Raw genomic sequence first — 18,563 nt, forward strand, 5'->3', positions numbered from 1 at the left:
TTATAGAGGGCTAATAAAAATGAGGTTGAGGGGTGCCTGGGTGGCTCAGTCTGTTAAGCACCCAAGTCTTGATTTCAGCCGAGGTCCTAATCTCACAGTTCATGAGATTGAGCCCCGTGTCAGGCTCTGCGACGACAGCACAGAGTCTGCTTGGGACTCTCTCTTTCCCTCTTTCTTTGCCCCCCTCTCTCTCTTCTCTCTCTTCTCTCTCTTCTCTCTCTTCTCTCTCTTCTCTCTCTCTCAATAAACAAACAAATCTAAAAAGAAATTTTAAAAGTGAGGTTAAGAAGTATTAGGCCATTGTAGCAAGCCTTGTAGCAGGCTCACTGGTGTTAAACACTTTTATTCAGGCATTCAAGTGTTAGACAAGAATGATGACAACGTTTCAGGCTAAGACTGTCCTTTGTACTAAATGTTTTAGATTAAATCTGGTATGGAAGCATGGATAGGACAGAGTGGAGGAAGAGAGGCTAGTTTAATTATTGGGAGTGGAAGGAGCATAAAATGTCAAAGGTACCAATAATAGGAAATGACATTCACCGCTGGCCTTACTGAAGAATAGGTAGGACTAGATGATCAACAGTGTTGGATGCATAAAGAAGGCTGTATTAGTTAAGGATGTTTTTGGCTGCAAGGAAAGAATGCTGTACTAGCAGCAGCTTAAACACTGGCCCAGCCTGTGACATAATCTGGAGGAGCGTGGTTCCTGGCAAGGTGTGTCCAGCGCTGCAAAGGATACAGCATTCTGGTGGTGGCAGCATGGTCTCAGGATGGATTCTGTTCCAGCGGCGGGCCTCCTCATGGTCATAGGATGGGTTCTGCAGCTCCAAGGTCTGCATTGCTGAGCCATGCAGTGAGTACAGGAAAATTATCACTGAAAACAGCCACTGAGTTGGTGATTTGAAGAGGTTAGAGATGACTTCAGAAAAGCCTGTTTGAAAGAGTAGAGAGAGGCTAAAATTGCATACTTCTGGAGTGAGAGAGGAAAAGAGCTCTCAAGGAATAGTGGAAAAGAAAGAACTTTAAGAAATGTTTTTTTCAAGAATAATATATAACCATCACAAAAAGAAATTTCAGTTCTTACATGGTTAACATTTTAATGTACTGAGGGAGTCATTGTAGTACATTCCACCGCACTGCCTTTTTTTTTTTTAAGCCATCCTGTTTCCAAATTCTACTCCATTAAAAATTTTTTTGTTTGTTTGTTTATTTTTGAGAGAGACAGACAGGCTGAGCAGGGGAGGGGCAGAGAGAAAGAGAGACAGAGAGACAGAATCTGAAGCAGGCTTCAGGCTCTTAAAGCCTGACATGGGGCTGGAACTCTGGAACCATGAGATCATGACCTGAGCTGAAGTCAGATTCTTAACTGATTGAGCCACCAAGAGCCCTTACTCCATATTTTATATTAGCAATCTAGATTCAGAAATGTACCCTTTTTATCATTAGAATTTTAATAATTTTTAAAACATATTTTATTTATCTTTGAGGGAGACAGAGCACAAGCAGGGGAGGGGCACAGAGGGAGAAGGACACAGAATCTGAAGCAGGCTCCTGCTTCTGAAGCAGACAGAGCCTGATGCGGGGCTCTAACTTGTGAATGGCAAGATCATGACCTGGGCTGGAGTTGGAAGCTCAACCGACGGAGCCACCCCGGTGCTCCTCTCATTGGAATTTTAGATTTATTTTTGCTTAACTATTGAATGTTCAGAATACTTCAGATTTTAGTTTCTCTCTGTTAAGTATTTAATGATCTGTAAGACTACTACTTATGCGACTCTGATCCTTTTGTAATGGGCATTTATGTACAAATAAGATAGTCAGGTATTAATGATAGGTGTTCTAATAACTTGTTCTGCATGCCCAGGGAAATTACAGTTCAACAGAAGGCTTTTTTTGTTGGTCTTATCTCCCCACTGGCTCTGCAAAAATTTTTGGAAGTTATCTGGCAGTTCTAGCAGTGCCTTACCCGTTCTCACTTCTCCTGGGTCAAGTAAATCTGTATCCTGGCTAGTAATCTTAACACATATTGCAAGTAAAGATGAATTAGGCCAATCAAATCCTGGTTCTTGAGAGTGTAATCCAGGAAATAAGAATTATTGAGTTAGGGTGGAAAAGAAGCTAAAAGGTCACAGTGAGAAACCATGAAACAAGCCAAAATCTTGCATATGAGAGAGCAGAAACCGACAGAGACCCAGCATTAGAGCAATTTCTAGGAAGGTACCAGCTCCAGTCCATTGGTATATATCCTGTAGGAACCTCCAAGCATCTGAGGCATCAAGAACCTAACACTTTTGGGGCACCTGTTTGGCTCAGTCAGTTAAGCATCTGATTTCAGTTCAGGTCATGATCTCATGGCTCGTGAGTTCGAGCCCCACATGGGGCTCTGTGCTGACAGCTCTGGAGCCTGCTTCAAGGTCCATGTCTCTCTCTCTCTCTGCCCCTCCCTGGCTCATGCACTGTCTGTCTGTGTCTCTTTGTCTCTTCTCTGTCTCCCTCAAAAATAAACATTAAAAAAATGTCTTTAGAACGCTAAGCAACTAACAATCTTAGGGTGGGCCTAACACTTTCTTTTCTTTATGTCTATACATTAGATGTTTATTAAGGTAGGATCATACTTGTACATACTCTACAGGATTTTGATTTATTTAGTTAACAACATTACATGATACAGGTGCCCTTTTATCCTTTACATTATGTCTTTTAATAGCTTCACATTATTGGCACTCTTATTTAACCAGTCTTCTATGGGACACTGAGGTTATTTTTAGTTGTTTTCTCTCATAACGACCATGAACATAACCACTATGAGGTTAGAATTTTTTTTTTTTTTTGTAATCTCTACACTCAACTTGGGGATTGAACTCATGAACCCAAGATCAACAGTTTGTAAACTCTTCCGACTGAGCTAGCCAGACACCCTGGAATTAGAGATTTTAATCATTAAACTTCTGTTATTACCTACTGTTTCAAGTCTTTTTCAAAAAATGTTTTATTTATTTGTTTTTTAGGAGGGGTCAGAGAAAGAGGGAGAGAGAATCCCAAGTGGGCTCTGCACTGTCAGCCCAGAGCCTGATGCAGGGCTCGAACTCACGAACCCTGAGATCATGACCTATGCCAGAATCAAGAGTCAGATGCTTAAGCCAGTTGAATCACCCAGGTGCCCACCTTGTTTGAAGTCTTAAGTTTTGAGTTGTCTTCAGTCATTTTTTAATTGTCCGTTTCATGATACAAGCTAACATGAATTTGGTGCCCATGGTGGGTGCTCCAGGCACTGCTTCAAGTGTTTCTTACGCATGAACTTACCTATTTTTTTTTAAGTTTATTTATTTATTCTGAAAGAAAACCAGAAGCGGGTGGGGGGTGGGGGGGAGGAGAGAGAGAGTGAGAGGGAAGGAGGGAGGGAGAGAGAGAGAGAGCGAGAGCGAGACTGCCTCTCAAGTGCTGGAGGCACTGAGCTAGACACAGAGCTTCAGCTCACAAACTGTGAGATCATGATTTGAGCTGAAATCCAGAGTCAGGCTCTTAACTGAGTCACCTAGGTGCCCCATCTATTCTTAACAGACTGAGCCACCTAGGCATCCTTTATTTAATTTATTTTTAAGTTTATTTTGAGAGAGAGACAGAGACAGACAGAGACAGAGAAAGTGCATGCAAGGAGAGAAGGGTCAGAGAGAGAAGGAGACAGAATCACAGCCCAATGTGGGGCTCAAACCCATGAACCAAATTGTGAGATCATGACTTGAGCCCAAATCAAGAGTCAGATGCTTGACCCACTGAGCCACCCAGGTGTCCCACTCTCTGCCCATTTTTAAATCAGATTGTTCTTTTTTTGCTATTGAGTTTATTTATCTATTTTTAATTTCCCCATGAGGTAGACATCACCTTTATCTCACCCTGCAAATGAAGAAATGGAGACATGCAGAGACAAAGTAGTATGTCCAAGGTCACATAGCCAGCAGGTGGCGGAGCCCAGACATGAACCCAGAAAGTTCTACTCAGTACAATACCAAGACCTTCTTTTTTCTTTTTTTTTTTTAGTGTTTTTTATTTATTTTTAAGAGACAGAGACAGCGTGAGCAGGGAGGGTCAGAGAGAGAGGGAGATACAGAACTGGAAGCATGCTCCAGGCTCTGAGCTAGCCGTCAGCACAGAGCCTGATGCGGGGCTCGAACCCACAACCGTGAGATCGTGACCTGAGCCGAAGCCAGACGCTTAACCAGCTGAGCCACCCAGGCGCCCCTAAATGTTAGTGTTTCTAAGAGGATAATTGATATCCATTGCAGGTTTTTTACAGGCTTGTTGGAAGGTAGGTGAAAGTAAATTTTCATTTATATTGTGGCATTAAAAAGGAATTTTAAGTAAAACTGTAGAGAGCATGAGATCAGAGGAAAAAGGACATTAAAAAAAATTTATTTTTAAGTAATCTGTACACCCAGCATGAGGCTTGAACTCAAAACCCTGAAATCAAGAGTTTGCATGCTCTAGCAACTGAGCTTGCCAGGCTCCTCCCCAGGAAAAATGACATTTTATTTTACTATATATATATTTTTTTAAGTTTATTCATTTATTTTGAGAGACAGGATCCCAAACAGGCTCTGCGATATCAACGTAGATATCAACATGAGGCTTGATTTCATGAACCATGAGATCATGACCTGAGCTTTTATCAAGTCAGATGCTCATCTGACTGAGCCACTGAGGTGCCCCAAAAATGACATTTTAGAAGTGAGTGAAATCCAGTTTTTTCCCTTAATACTTAAATTATGTGCAGAGTGTATCAGTATCTTTTGAGAATTATTTAGTTGTTATTTTCCCATTCTCCTGTAACACTGGCTAGTGCTTTTTAAACATTCTTTAATTTTTAAATAATGTCAAACTTACAGAAAAGCTGTTAAGACTAGTGCAGAGAATTCCTGAGCCCCTTCACCCAGGTTCCACATTTGCTTTGTCATTACCTCCTTCTTCTCCCCACCATTCCTCCTCTATCCATCATCCATTCATCCATCCATCCATTCATACATTATTTATACCTATATAATAATTTTTTCCCCTGCACTGAGAGTAAGTTGCAGACGTGATACCCATTCACATTCTCTCACATGACCATAGTACAGGTATCAAAATCAGGAAGTTGATACTAAATAAGATCTATAGGTAATACATCAAATATTACCAGTCTATCTCATATTAATATATATGTAATTTATATATTATTATACATTCTTAATGTATTATTTTAAATATTTTTGTGGTTTAGGTTTTTAATCTAGGATCATGCATTGCATTTAGTTGTTGGGTCTCTAAAGGCTCCTTTTTTTTTTTTTTGAAGTTTATTTATTTTGGGAGAGACTGAGCCAGAACAAGTGGGGAGTGGTAGAGAGAGAGGGAGACAGAATCCCAAGCAAGCTCTGCACCGTCAGCATGGAGCCTGATGCAGGGCGGCAACTCACTGAAACTGTGAGATCATTATCTGAGCTGAACTGTCACTTAACTAAGTGAGCCAGCCAGGCACTCCCTTTAGAACTCCTTTAATCCGGAATGAGTTTTAAGCTAGTCTTTCATGACCTTGACCTTTTCGGAAGAGTACATTTATTTTTTTTTAACGTTTATTTATTTTTGAGAGAGAGAAAGAGAGAGAGAGAGTGTGTGTGAGCGGGGGAAGGGTCAGAGAGAGAGGGAGACACCGAATCCGAAGCAGGCTCCAGGCTCTGAGCTGTCAGCACAGAGCCTGACACAGGGCTTGAACCCACGAACTGTGAGATCAAGACCTGAGCCGAAGTTGGCCGCTTAACTGACTGAGCCACCTAGGCGCCCTGAAGAGTACATTTTATTGATTGCCACTTAATTGGGATTTGTTGAATGTACCTTCATGATCAGATTCAATTCCTGTGTTTTTGGCAGGAATACTAAAGAAGTGGTATAGTATCCTTTGTGCATCATATCAGGATTTACGGTGAGGTCAGTGGGTCACATTATCATTGCTTCTTGTTATTAATTTTGGTCACTTGGTTTACGATGGTATCTGCTAGGTCTGCTGCTTTTCCCTTACAATTAATACATATTTGGTGGGGGAATACTACATAAACATCCTGTTTCTCATCAAAATTTTACCCATTAGTAATTTTAATCTGTGTGTGATTCTTTGCCTCATTCATTACATCATAGTTGACAAATAGGTGATTTTAAATTCCATCATTCCTTTTTTGCTTTTTCTTTTTTAAAGTAGGCTCTAGACACAACGTGAGGGTCGAACCCAAGACCCCTTAGTTTAGGAGTCGAATGTTCTACCTACTGAGCCCACCAAGTGCCCCTCCATCATTCCTTTTATATTAAGTTGGCATTCACAGTTTTCATTCATCAATTCAAAACTGTTTTTAGTGTTTGATAAGAATATAATTTTATAAAATGTTTTTTTCTTTCTTGGAAATTTTATAAAGTGAATGTATGTTGATATAACAATATTCAGAGTGAAGTCATTTTTCAAAGATTTAGATCTCATTTTTTTTTACTTTGAAAAATTTCAACTCTAGTGAAGTTCAGAGACCTAAGTGTAAGTGAACCCCAGTAAGTACTTGACTTTAGATTTACCAATTGTTAACATTTTACTGTATCAGCTTTTTGTCTTCTTTCTCGTTGAGCCATTAGGAAGTAAGTTGGCATTGTGATGATACTTTATCCGGAAAATATTTTGTCATGCAAATATTCTGAAGAATAGGGACCTTCTTCTAAATGACCATAATAGTGTGTTCACATGTAAGAAAATTAATAATTCTTTTGTTAAAGTTTATTTAAGAGAGAATGGGGGGGGCAGAGAAAGAATCCCAAGCAGACCCTGCACTGCCAGTACAGGGCCCAACTTGGGGCCTGAACTTAAGACCATAACCCAAGCCAAACCCAAAAGTCAGATGCCCAACTGACTGAACCACTTAGGCGCCCCCAAGAAAATTAATGATTTTATAATAATATTTCCAAATATCCTCAGTTGTTCCCACAATGACATTTACAGATGTTGTCCCCGTCTCTGTACTGGTTCTAACATTGTATTTGGCTGTTAAGGGAATAGTTTTTAAGGGAAAGTTTGGTAAAATGACTTAAATTTCGAGCTATAAGTTAATTAGGAGAAATAGTAAGGAAAAAAGAGACAGCTTATTGGAATAACACTGGCTCCAGTCCAAGCTGTACTCAGGGTCTGGACAGCTAGCTACTTAACTTGTCTGAGCCTCAGTTTCATCATTGGCAAGTTCTTCATTTAGTTTTTAGGGTTATTATGAAATTTGAATGAGCCGAAGCGTGTGAGGGCCTGGCCTGAGTAGATTTCAACAACTGGTTATTATTATTAAATTTTTTTCTCAATATAGATTTTGAATTATGATAATGTTATAACTGAATCATTTGGGAGAATGGGATTTTATAATAAAGATGTTTTTTGACTTCCCATATTTTGAAATCAAGTTATGCGGTAAAATTGTTTAAAAAAAACACAATGTATTGTGCTTATGTAGACACAGAGTATAATTGAATAGCTTTATTAAAATATAATTCAATACCATATAGTTCATCCACTTGAAGCGTGAAATTTAGTGATTTTTAGTATATTTACAGATAAGTGCAACTATCACCACAGTCAATTTTAGAACATTTTCTTTGCCTGTAAAATAATCCCCTTTATTACCACTTCTGCCTTTGTATCTACTCCTCCTCCCAGCCTTAAGCAACAACTAATCTTTCTGTTTCTAGAGCTACCCTTTTCTAATCCATAATGAATAAAATCATATAATATATGGCCAACTGTAACTGGTTTTTTTCACTTAGTATATTTTTTCAACGCGCATCCAAGTTGTAGCAAATATTAGTACTTCATTCCTTTTTATGGCTGAATAATAATATTCCATTGTATGGACATACCATATTTTATTTACCTGTTAATAAGTATTTAGATTATTTCTGCCTTTTGACAGTTTGAAAATGCTACTATAAACAGTGGTATAAAAGTTTTTGTGTGGTCGTATGTCTTCATTTTTCTTAGGTATATACCCAGGAGTGGGATTGCTGGGTGAGATGGCAACTATATTTGACCATTTGAGAAACTGCCTGTTTACCAAAGAGACAGCATCATGATCTCTTCCCACCAGGACTTGTTCTAATTTCTGCACATCGTTTCCAGCACTTGTTATCTTGTTATCTGACGGTCGGTAGTCTAGCCTTCTAGTTGATGTAAAGTAGTTTCTCAGTGTGGTCTTGATTTGTAGATCCCTGATGACTAATGCCATTGTCATCTTTTTACTTGCTTATTTGCCTTTTTTTTATGTCTTTCTTGGAGAAATAGCAATTCACATTCTTTACTCATTTTAAATTTGGGTTGCCTTTTTTATTGAGTTAGGAGTTCTTTTTTTTCTTTTTTCCTTTCTTTTTTTGCTTAAATTAAAAAAAATTTTTTTTGTAACGTTTATTTATTTTTGAAAGACAGAGCATGAGCAGGGGTGGGTCAGAGAGAGAGGGAGACACAGAATCTGAAGCAGGCTCAGGCTCCAAGATGTCAGCACAGAGCTGGACATCGGGCTTGAACTCATGAATCACTAGATCATGACCCATGGCCTGAGCCCAAATTGGCCACTTAACTTAACCAGCTGAGCCACCCAGGTGCCTCTTTCTTCCTTCCTTCCTTCCTCTCCCTCCCTCCCTCTGTCCCTCTGTCTCTGTCTCTGTCTCTCTCTCTCTCTCTCTCTCTCTCTCTCTCTCTCTCTCGTTCTTTCTTTCTTTCTCTCTCTTTCCCTCTCTCCCTCTCTCCCTCTCCCCCCCTTCCCTCCCCTCCCCTTGTGGGGCTTGAACTCACAATCCTGAAATCAAGAGTTGTATGCTCTACTGACTGAGCCAGCCAGGCACCCTAAATTACAAGAGTTCTTTATATATTAGATATAAGTTCTTTATCAGTTCTATGAGATGCAAATATTATCTCCCATTCTGTGGGGTGCCTTTTCACTTTTTTGACGATGTCCTTTGAAGAGCAAAAGTTTGAAGTTTATTTTTTCTTTTATTGCTCATGCTGTTGGTGTCATAGCTAAGAATCATTGCTAAATCCAAGGTCATGAAGATTTACCCTTGTGCTTTCTTCTGAGAGTTTTAGAAGTATGTATAAAGTATTGTTTTCTAGCATTTAGGCCTTTGATCCATTTTGTATTTTATATATGATGTTAGGTTAAGGGTCCAACTTCATTCTTTTTCATGTAGCTATCCAGTTGTCCCAGCATAATCTGTTGAAAAGACTATTCTTTTATTCTTTTTGTATTGAATTGTCTTGACACCCTTGGCAAAAATAAGTTGACCATGCATATGTGGGTTTATTTCTAAACTTTAATTCTTTGTCCCTGGACTATATATGTCTGTCCTTGTGCCCATATTCCATTGTCTTGATTAATGATACTTTGTCGTGAGTTTTGAAATCTGGAGCTGTGAGTCCTCTTCTTTTGTTCTCTTTCAGGATTGTTTTGGCTATGCTGGGTCCCTTGAGGGCCAGGTTGTCAGTTTCTACTAAGAGGTCGCTAGGATAGTTGTATCAGGTTCTCATAGGGCTTGCCTTGAACCTGTAGATCACTTTTAACAGTGTTGAGTCTTCTAATCCATGAACATGGGATATTTTCCCTTTTATTTAGATCTTTTATTTGACCAATGATTTGTAATTTTTTTAAAGTTTATTGGGGCACCTGGGTGGCTCAGTTGGTTAGGCGCCTGGCTTCAGCTCAGGTCATGATCTCACAGTTCGTGGGTTCAAGCCCCACGTTGAGCTCTGTACTGTGACAGCTCAGAGCCTGGAGCCTGTGTCAGATTCTGTGTCTGTCTCTCTCTCTGACCCTCCCCTGCTCACACTGTCTCTCTCTGTCTCTCAAAAATGAATTTAAAAAATTTAAAAAAATTTTTAAAGGTTTATTTATTTTGATGCAGGAGGGGCAGAAAGAGAGAGGGAGAGAGAATCCTAAGTAGGTCCTGTGCTGTCAGCACATAGCATGATGTGGGGCTTGATCCCACAAACTGAGACCATGACCTGAGCTGAAACCAAGAATGGAATGCTCAACCGGTGGAGCAACCCAGGCACCCCTGTAATTCTCTAAATATAAGTTTTGTGCTTCTTTTGTTAAATCTATTCAGAAATATTTTGGGGTATTTGGATGCTATTATGAGTGAAATTGTTTTATATTCAGATTGGTTATTGACAAATTTTTAAAATAAATTTTATTGAACTATAATTTAACTACAATAAAAGACATCCTTTTTAACTATGTAGTTTGAGTTTTGATAAATGCATCCAACTTGTAATTACCACTGTTTAAATCAAGATATAGAACATTTTTTATCATTTCCAAATATATTGTTTTATCCCTTGACAGTTGACCCCGACTACCATTCTAGTGTATTGCTGATCTATTTTATCTCACTATATATTAGTTTTCCTTTTCTAGGATTTCATATAAATACAGTTTGTGTTTTTTGTTTCTGGCTTCTTTTAGCATAATGATTTTAAGATGCAGCCATATTGTGTGTATCAGTGGTTAATTTTTGTTTTTGTTTTTGTTTTGAGAGAGAGTGGGTGCAAATGAGGGAGTGGCAGTGAGGGAGTAAGAATCCCACAAGGGGCATAGAGGGAGAGAGAGAAGCAGGGCTCCTTCTCATAGATGTGGGGCTCAAACTGAGCCAAAGTCCCGATGCTTAACTGACTGAGCCACTCAGGCGCCCCTCAGTGGCTAATTTTTTAAATTGTAAAGTAGTACAAATAAAACCTTAGATTGTGAGTAACTTGTTCTGTGAGTGTTCTGCAAGATGAGCAAACATTTAAAAAATACTAAAAAAATTTTTTTTAATGTTTTATTTATTTTTGATACAGAGAGAGAGCATGAGGGGGGGAGGGGCAGAGAGAGAAGGAGACACAGAACCGGAAGCAGGCTCCAGGCTCTGAGCTAGCTGTCAGCACAGAGCCTGACGCGGGGCTCGAACCCACGTGAGATCTGACCTGAGCCGAAGCCGGAGACTTAACCGACTGAGCCACCCAGGCGCCCCCCAAAAAATTTTTTTTTAATGTTTACTTATTTATTTTTTTTGAGAGACAGAGAGCACGAGCAGTGGAGGGTCAGAGAGAGAAGGAGATGCAGAATCTGAAGCAGGCTCCAGGCTCTGAGCTAGCTGTCAGCACAGAGCCCGACACGGGGCTCAAACCCACGAACTGTGAGATCATGACCTGAGCCGAAGCCAGATGCTTAACCAACTGAGCCACCCAGGCACCCCTAAAAAATATTTTCTTTACGTTTGTTTATTTTTGAGAGATAGAACAGAGTATAAGCAGGAGAGCAGCAGAGAGAGACAGAGACACAAAATCTGAAACACACTCCAGGCTCTGAGCTGTCAACATGGAGCCTGATGTGGGATTGAACTTATTAACCATGACCTGAGCCAAAGTCCGGTGCTAAAACCAACTCACCCACTCAAGCACCTCAAAGAGCAAACATTTCTAATACATGTTTCATTATGTGGCTACACCTCAGTTTGTCTATTTTCTTAGTGATGGACATAAGGGTTGTTTCCAGGTTTTGGCAGTTGTAAATAAAAGTGCTAGGTATATTCACATATAGGTAAGTCTTTGTGTGGACTTCTTTTTCTCTTGAGTAAATACCAAGCAGAATTGCTAGATCATATGTAAGTGTATGTTTAATTCTATAAAACATCTAGTTATTTTCCAAACAAATTGCTTTTTTTATTATTTTGATTGATGTATAATTTAAGTATATTAAAACCCTCCTTCTTCTGCCATTAGTGAACATTTCTTTGACTTTTCATTGTTGTGTAGCCACTACTACAATCAAGGTGTAGAATAGCTACATCACCCAAGAAATTTACCTTATGTTCTTTTCTGCTAGTCCTTGGCAATGACGTGTTTTCTATTCCTGCATATTTTTTAAAATGTTACTATTGTTTATTTTCGAGGTGGGGGTGAAGAGGGAGAGGGAGTGTAAGCAGGTGAGGGCAGAGAAAGAGAGACACAGAATCGGAAGCAGGCTCCGGGCTCTTAGCTGTCAGCGTAGAGTCCAACACTAGAGCCGAAGTCAGACGCTTAACCGACTGAGCCCCTCAGGTGCCCTTCTATCCCTATAATTTTGACTGTTGTCATAGAAGTGGCATCCTACAGTATGTAGCTTGTTGAGTGTGGTGTCTTTTACTTGGTATAATGCATTTGAGATTCATCCATGTTGTGGTATATTGTCAGCACTTCTTTCCTTTTTTGACAAATAATATTCCACGTTGGGGAGACAAGTTGGTTTTAGTGGAAGAATGTTACAGTTGTTTCTAGTTTTGTTGATAATGAATAAAGTTGCTTAAACAGGTTTACCTTTGGAAAGCACTTTGGCAGTTTGTGGTATTCCCACCAGCACTGTATTTTGGTTCCTCTGCATCCACTGTTTATTACTGTCATTATTTTTGTTTTTTAATCTATCCTAATTTTTGTGATAGTATCTCATTGTGGTTTGATGTTTTTTATGTTTACCTAGTGACTAATTATACTGAGTATCTTTTCATATGCTCATTTGCCATCCATACACTTGGTGAAGTATCTCTTAAAATCTTAATATCCATTTAAAAAGTTGGGCTGTTGGGGCACCTGGATGTCTCAGTTGGCTAAGCTGCAGACTTCGGCTCAGGTCACGACCTTAGAGTTCCGTGAGTTCCAGCCCCACGTCCGGTTCTTTGCTGGCAGCCCAGAGCCTAGAGCCTGCTTCAGATTCTGTGTCTTCCTCTCTTTGTGCCCTTCCCCTACTCACTCTCAGTCTCTCAAAAAAATTTAGAAAAAAAATTTTTAATTAAAAGAAATTAAAAATTGGGTTCTCTTAATAGTGGGTTTTAAGAGTTTTTCATGTATTTGCAGTATGTTACTTAAAAAAAATTTTTTTTGAGAGAGCGCATACATGAGAGTGAGCGGAGGAAAGGCAGAGAGAGAGGGAATCAGGATCCCCATCAGGCTCTGCGCTGACAGCAGAGAGCCCAATGTGGGACACCAACTGTGAGATTGTGACCTGAGCTGAAGTTGGACGCTGAACTGACTGAACCACCAGGCGTCCTCTTTTTCTTTTAATTTTATAAAATGTTTATTTAGTTTTGGGAAAGAGAGAGCCGGACCTAGAACACAAGCAGCTGACGGGCAGAGAGAGGGGAGACACAGAATCCAAAGCAGGCCCCAGGCTCTGAGCTGTCAGCATAGCTCACAGACTGCAAGACCATGATCTAAGCCAGAATCGGTCGATTAACCAACTGAGCCACCCAGGAGCTCTCCAGGCGCCCCTTTGCAATTCTTTTTATTACTGGAGTATAGTTGGCATACAGTGTTATATTAACTTCAGGTGTACAACATACAGAATTTGACAGTACTATACATTACTAGGTGCTCCCCACCATAAGTGTAGTTACTATAAAATGTTGTTATAATATTTTGATCATATTCACTGTGCTGTTATTTTTATCTCTGTGACTTACACTTCCTAGTCAGTCCTCTTTCACCTATTTGTCCATCCCCCAACTCCTCTAGCATTATTAGGTTCATTGTCAGATAGACACTTAGAAAATCTTTTCTTCTAGGCTATGTTTTGTCTTTTCATTCTCTTAACGGTGTCTCTTGGGGTGCTTTGGTGGCTCATTCAGTTGAGCATCTGACTCTTGGTTTCAGCTCAGGTCATGATCTCACGGTTCATGAATTTAAGACCTACATTGGACTGATCAGGTTCTGCGCTGATAGCATGGAGTCCGCTTGGGATTCTTTGTCTCTCTGTCTCTGTGTGTGTGTGTCTCTGACCTCTCTTACTCATGCTTGCTCTCTCTCTCAAAACAAGAAAAAACCAGTGTCTCTTGAAGAGCAGAAAGTTGTAAAATTGAGAAGTTCAGTTTGTCTAGTTTTTCTCTTTTGGATTACACTTTTGGTATTGTTTTTAAGAAATCGTTGCTTAAAGATTACAACAATTTCTTCCATGTTTTCTTCTAGAAGTTTGAGGGTTGCTTTTTAAGAGTGTTTTTGTTGATAGTGTATAAAAAGTATTTTTATTGTTTCTCATTTAATTTCTAAGAAATGGGCAGTATTTCTGTATTTGTGTGGAATGGTTTTGTTAGCCTAATGGGCTAACTCTTAGAGACAAAATTCTCATTTCTTTTTCCACCTTAATTCTGGAGCATAGAGAATCATTCCACATTGGAAAAGACCAGTCTTCCTTTTAGATTGATCGAAGGGGATTTTCCTCCAAAGTTGGTTGCATTGGTACTGCAGAAGCATTGATATTAACAGTGTGTTAGTTTTGCAAACTGGATTTTGATGGTTAAAATAAAGAATAAATTATCAAAATATTTGGTACAGGATAATTTAAAAAGCCAACACAATTCATTTTTTATCTTTGATTCCTCTGGTATTTAATGGCTTACTTTACAGATTAATGGAATAAAAAGTTATGAATGCATACTCAAATGTAAATTAGTAGAAGTAAAAACTGGAAAAGTGTGAGTAAAATTTGTAGATAATATCAATGTCAGTGTCATGGTTGTAATGTTATAGTTTTGTAAAATGTTACCTTTGGAGGAAATGAGCTAAGTATACAAGTGTACACAAATATATCTCTGTATTGTTTACTGGACTTGCATATGAATCTACAATTAGTGAAGAATTCAGTTAAGAAAGAGACTGGGGGGCGCCTGGGTGGCTCAGTTGGTTAAGCCTCCGACTTCAGCTCAGGTCAGATCTCACGTTCGTGGGTTTGAGCCCCGCGTCAGGCTCTGTGCTGACAGCTAGCTCAGAGCCTGAAGTCTGCTTCTGGTTCTGTGTCTCCTTCTCTCTCTGACCCTCCCCCGCTCATGCTCTCTCTCTCTCTCTCTCTGTATCAAAAATAAATAAAACATTAAAAAATTAAAAAAAAAAAAAGAAAGACTTGGGGCGCCTGGGTGGGTCAGTCAGTTAAGCTTCCGACTTAGGCTCAGGTCATGATGTCAGTTTGTGAGTTCCAGCTCCAAGTCCTGCTCTGCTGTCAGCAGATCCTCAGTCTCCCTCTCTCTTTGCCACTCCCCCACTTGAGTTCTCGCTCTCCAGTGCGCTCTCTCTCTTTTTTCTCTCTCAAAAATAAACATTAAAAACTCTGTTAAGTGGAGAAGAGGAACTAATAAATCTGTTATTTTGATACTTCATAGATCATTTGATTTTATGAATTTTTTTAGTTTCTATTTTACGTAAAGATTTCAATCCTACAGAAAATTGAAAGTGTGGTACAATGAACACCTGCATACTCTCCATTTAAATTCAGTAGTTATTTTACCACATTTGTTTATCTTGTCTTTGTGTATGGGTGTGCATGTGTATGTACACATTTGTATATAAACACAAACACTCATTTTTTGTCACACATGCATCATGACATTTCACTCTTAAAAACTTCAGTGTACATTGCCTAAGAGCAACAAAAAAATAACATTCTCCCATACAACCACAATACCATCAATGCTTCTAAAGAAAATTAAAAGTTTTATAATATATGGGGCACCTGGGTGGCTTCAGTTCATTGAGCGTCTGATGTTGGCCCAGGTCATGATCTCGCAGGTCAGTGGGTTCTAGCCCTTTGTCAGGCTGTGTGCTGACAGCTAAGTCTGGAGCCTGCTTCACATTCTGTGTCTCCTCTCTCTCTGCCCCTTCGGCTCATGCTTTGTCTTTCTCTCTCTCTCTCACTTTCCCTCCCCTCTCCTCTCAAAAATAAACATTAAAAAGTTTTTAAAAGTTTCATAATATAATGAGTTTTTATATTTCATAATATTATTTAATATTTGGATCCCACAGCCCCCACATTACAAAAATACCTTTTCATCTTTGTATTTGTTGGTTTTTTTGTCAAGGATCTGATCAGGGTTTCATGTTTTGCACTTTGATATTACTAAATTTCCTTCCCTTCACTTTTTGCTTTTTATAACCCTTTGAAGAGTCTGGGCTAGTTGTCTTATAAAATATTACACACTTCGGATTTTTCTGTCTCCTTACATAGGTTCACATTAAACATTTTTGGTAAAACTACTTTGTAGGTGGTGGTTGTTACTTATTATTTCGCATGGGAAGCTCCATAATTTCGAGTTGTTTACTGTTAACGATGCTTACTTTTATCGCTTAGGTAAGGACATTTATCTTTTTGAGTGAGTGGTGTTAATAGATTTCATTTTCAATAAAGTTATCCTGAGAGCATAGTTCTGTACACTAATCAGTGCCAGGAAGTGAGGTGAAAAGACAGGGTTACCACCTGTGAAATTTAAGAGATCAGTGTTCATACAGTAGTAGTAGTAGGACAGTAAGATGTTTGTTTCAAAGGAAGTGAGCAAACTACAGTGGAAGAAATGTCCAGGGCACTCAAGGAAGGTTTCACAGCTTGAACAGAGCCTAGAGGGCTAAGTATGAATCCACAATTGGACAGGGGGGAAGAAAGGGTCACTTGGCAGAGGTAATAATGTCTGTGGAAACATGGAAGAGAGTGAGTGTACCACAGAGACAGACTGGGTAATACCAGGTTTTGTGAGGAGCATATTTGCAGGATTGGTGGGAGTGGGAAGAAGAGACCATGTCAGTAGTGAGGTGATGGTAAGATACGAAGACTACTTGATTAATTTATGTTTTAAGTTTTCAGACTTTTAAAGCTGTGAATTATTTTGTTAAAGTTATGAATGAGGTTTCTTTTGCTAAAGGGAATCAACATATGAAACAAAAGTGAAGCGCTGTTTGAAGAGTGCTGTAGACGATGAGCTGTAAAAGTGAGCAGGGGAGAGTGATGTGATTGAGTATTTAGAATGGGTCTGGTGTATAATCAGTGTGCAATAAATAGGTAAATAATCTTTGGAGAATAGGCAGTTGACTTCACTGTTGGTAGGGCAGGCTGGAACCCGGAAGACAAGCAAAGGGCTGTCATAATAGCCTAGGTGAGAAATGACCGGACCTGAACTAGAGAAGGGATGACAGACATTGAGCAGAAGCCAGATGTGAGAATAGGACGTAGAATTAACTGGACATGGTTGGACAATGGCTTGTAAGAGAGGAATAGTCTAACTCAGTTGTACCATCCTCAGGGCCAAATCATCCCCAAGGGGTGTTCTGAGAGTTTATGGAGCCATTTTTGGTCATAAAGATTGGAAGACACTAAGTGGGGCAGGGCAGGCATGCTGGATGTTACACAGTGCACAAGACATTCCCAACAATGAAGAAATCACCCCATCCTAGGGAAGTGTCTCTTAGATGGGGAATAATTTGCATATGAATCTAAATCCAAATTTCTATTTTACATGTAAACACAAAGTAGTTTTTGGAGTGTTTTAATGTATATTAAAGGTTTTAGGAGTGTGACTCTTGTGTGAACCAAGAGATTATACAATTTTGTTTAGAATGTCGCTAAGAATTTTTTACCGTTTTGGAAAATTCTGTATCCATATCATCTTGTTTATTACTGGCTATATTTGAATTACCTATACTAGAACACTGTCAGTCTGCATTTGTACTTTTAGGTTCTGTGTTTAAGAACAAATATCTGGGGAGCGCCTAGGGGGGCTCAGTTGGTTAAGCACCTGGCTTTGACTCAGGTCACGATCTCATGGTTTGTGGGCTTGAGCCCTGCATTGGGCTCTGTCTCTGCTGTCAGCCTGGAGCCTCCTTCAGCTCCTCTGTCCCTCTCTCTGTCTGCCCCTCCCCCTGCTTTCTTGCCTGCTAGTGCATGCAATTTCTCTCTCTCTCAAAAATAAATAAGCATCGAAAACAAACAAACAAAAAAGAACATATCATTTGGGGCACCTGGGTAGTTCAGTTGATAGAGCAAGTGACTTGATCTTGGGGTCATGAGTTCAAGCCCCACATTGAATGTAGAGCTTACTTTAAAAAAATCTATTAGGTCATGCTCAAGCATATTCATTTTATTTTATATTTTGTTTTATGTCTCCTTTTAATTACAGTTACAGTAATATACTGGTTGTTTATATTTATGAATGTAGGAAGGCTTTATTACCTATGAGTTTCACATTAGGATAATGAAGAGAGGGATGTTACAGAATTTACATTATAAAGAAGGGAGCATTGGGTCTGACACAGTTGAAGAATCACTGGTCTGGTGTGAGTCCCAGGATTCTGGGTTGGTGACTGCCTAGATGTTGTTACTCTTCATTGAGATGGGGTTTGAGGCTGGGGGAAAAGGGGTAGGTGTGGGACATGTTAATTTGAGGGTTGGGTGGGACATTAAAGTATTATGAATGGGGATTTGGAGTTCAGGAGAGAGTTCTTAGCTGGGGGAAAAGTAACAGTTAACATTTACTGAGAATGGTTAACATTTATTGAAAGTGATGCGCTTAAGAATACATATTGTGGAACCTGATTGAGTTTGTTTCCCGTTGCCAAACTCAGTACCTGTATATTTTACAAGTTACTTAACTGCTCTTACACCCAGTTTCCTCATCTTTAAAAATGGGGATGAGAGTACCTATCCACTCTGTTAATGTAAGAAATAAATGCCTTAAAACATGTAAAATACTCCTATAGT

This window comes from Suricata suricatta, chromosome 10 (genome assembly GCF_006229205.1).
Source record: "Suricata suricatta isolate VVHF042 chromosome 10, meerkat_22Aug2017_6uvM2_HiC, whole genome shotgun sequence".
Taxonomy (NCBI): domain Eukaryota; kingdom Metazoa; phylum Chordata; class Mammalia; order Carnivora; family Herpestidae; genus Suricata; species Suricata suricatta.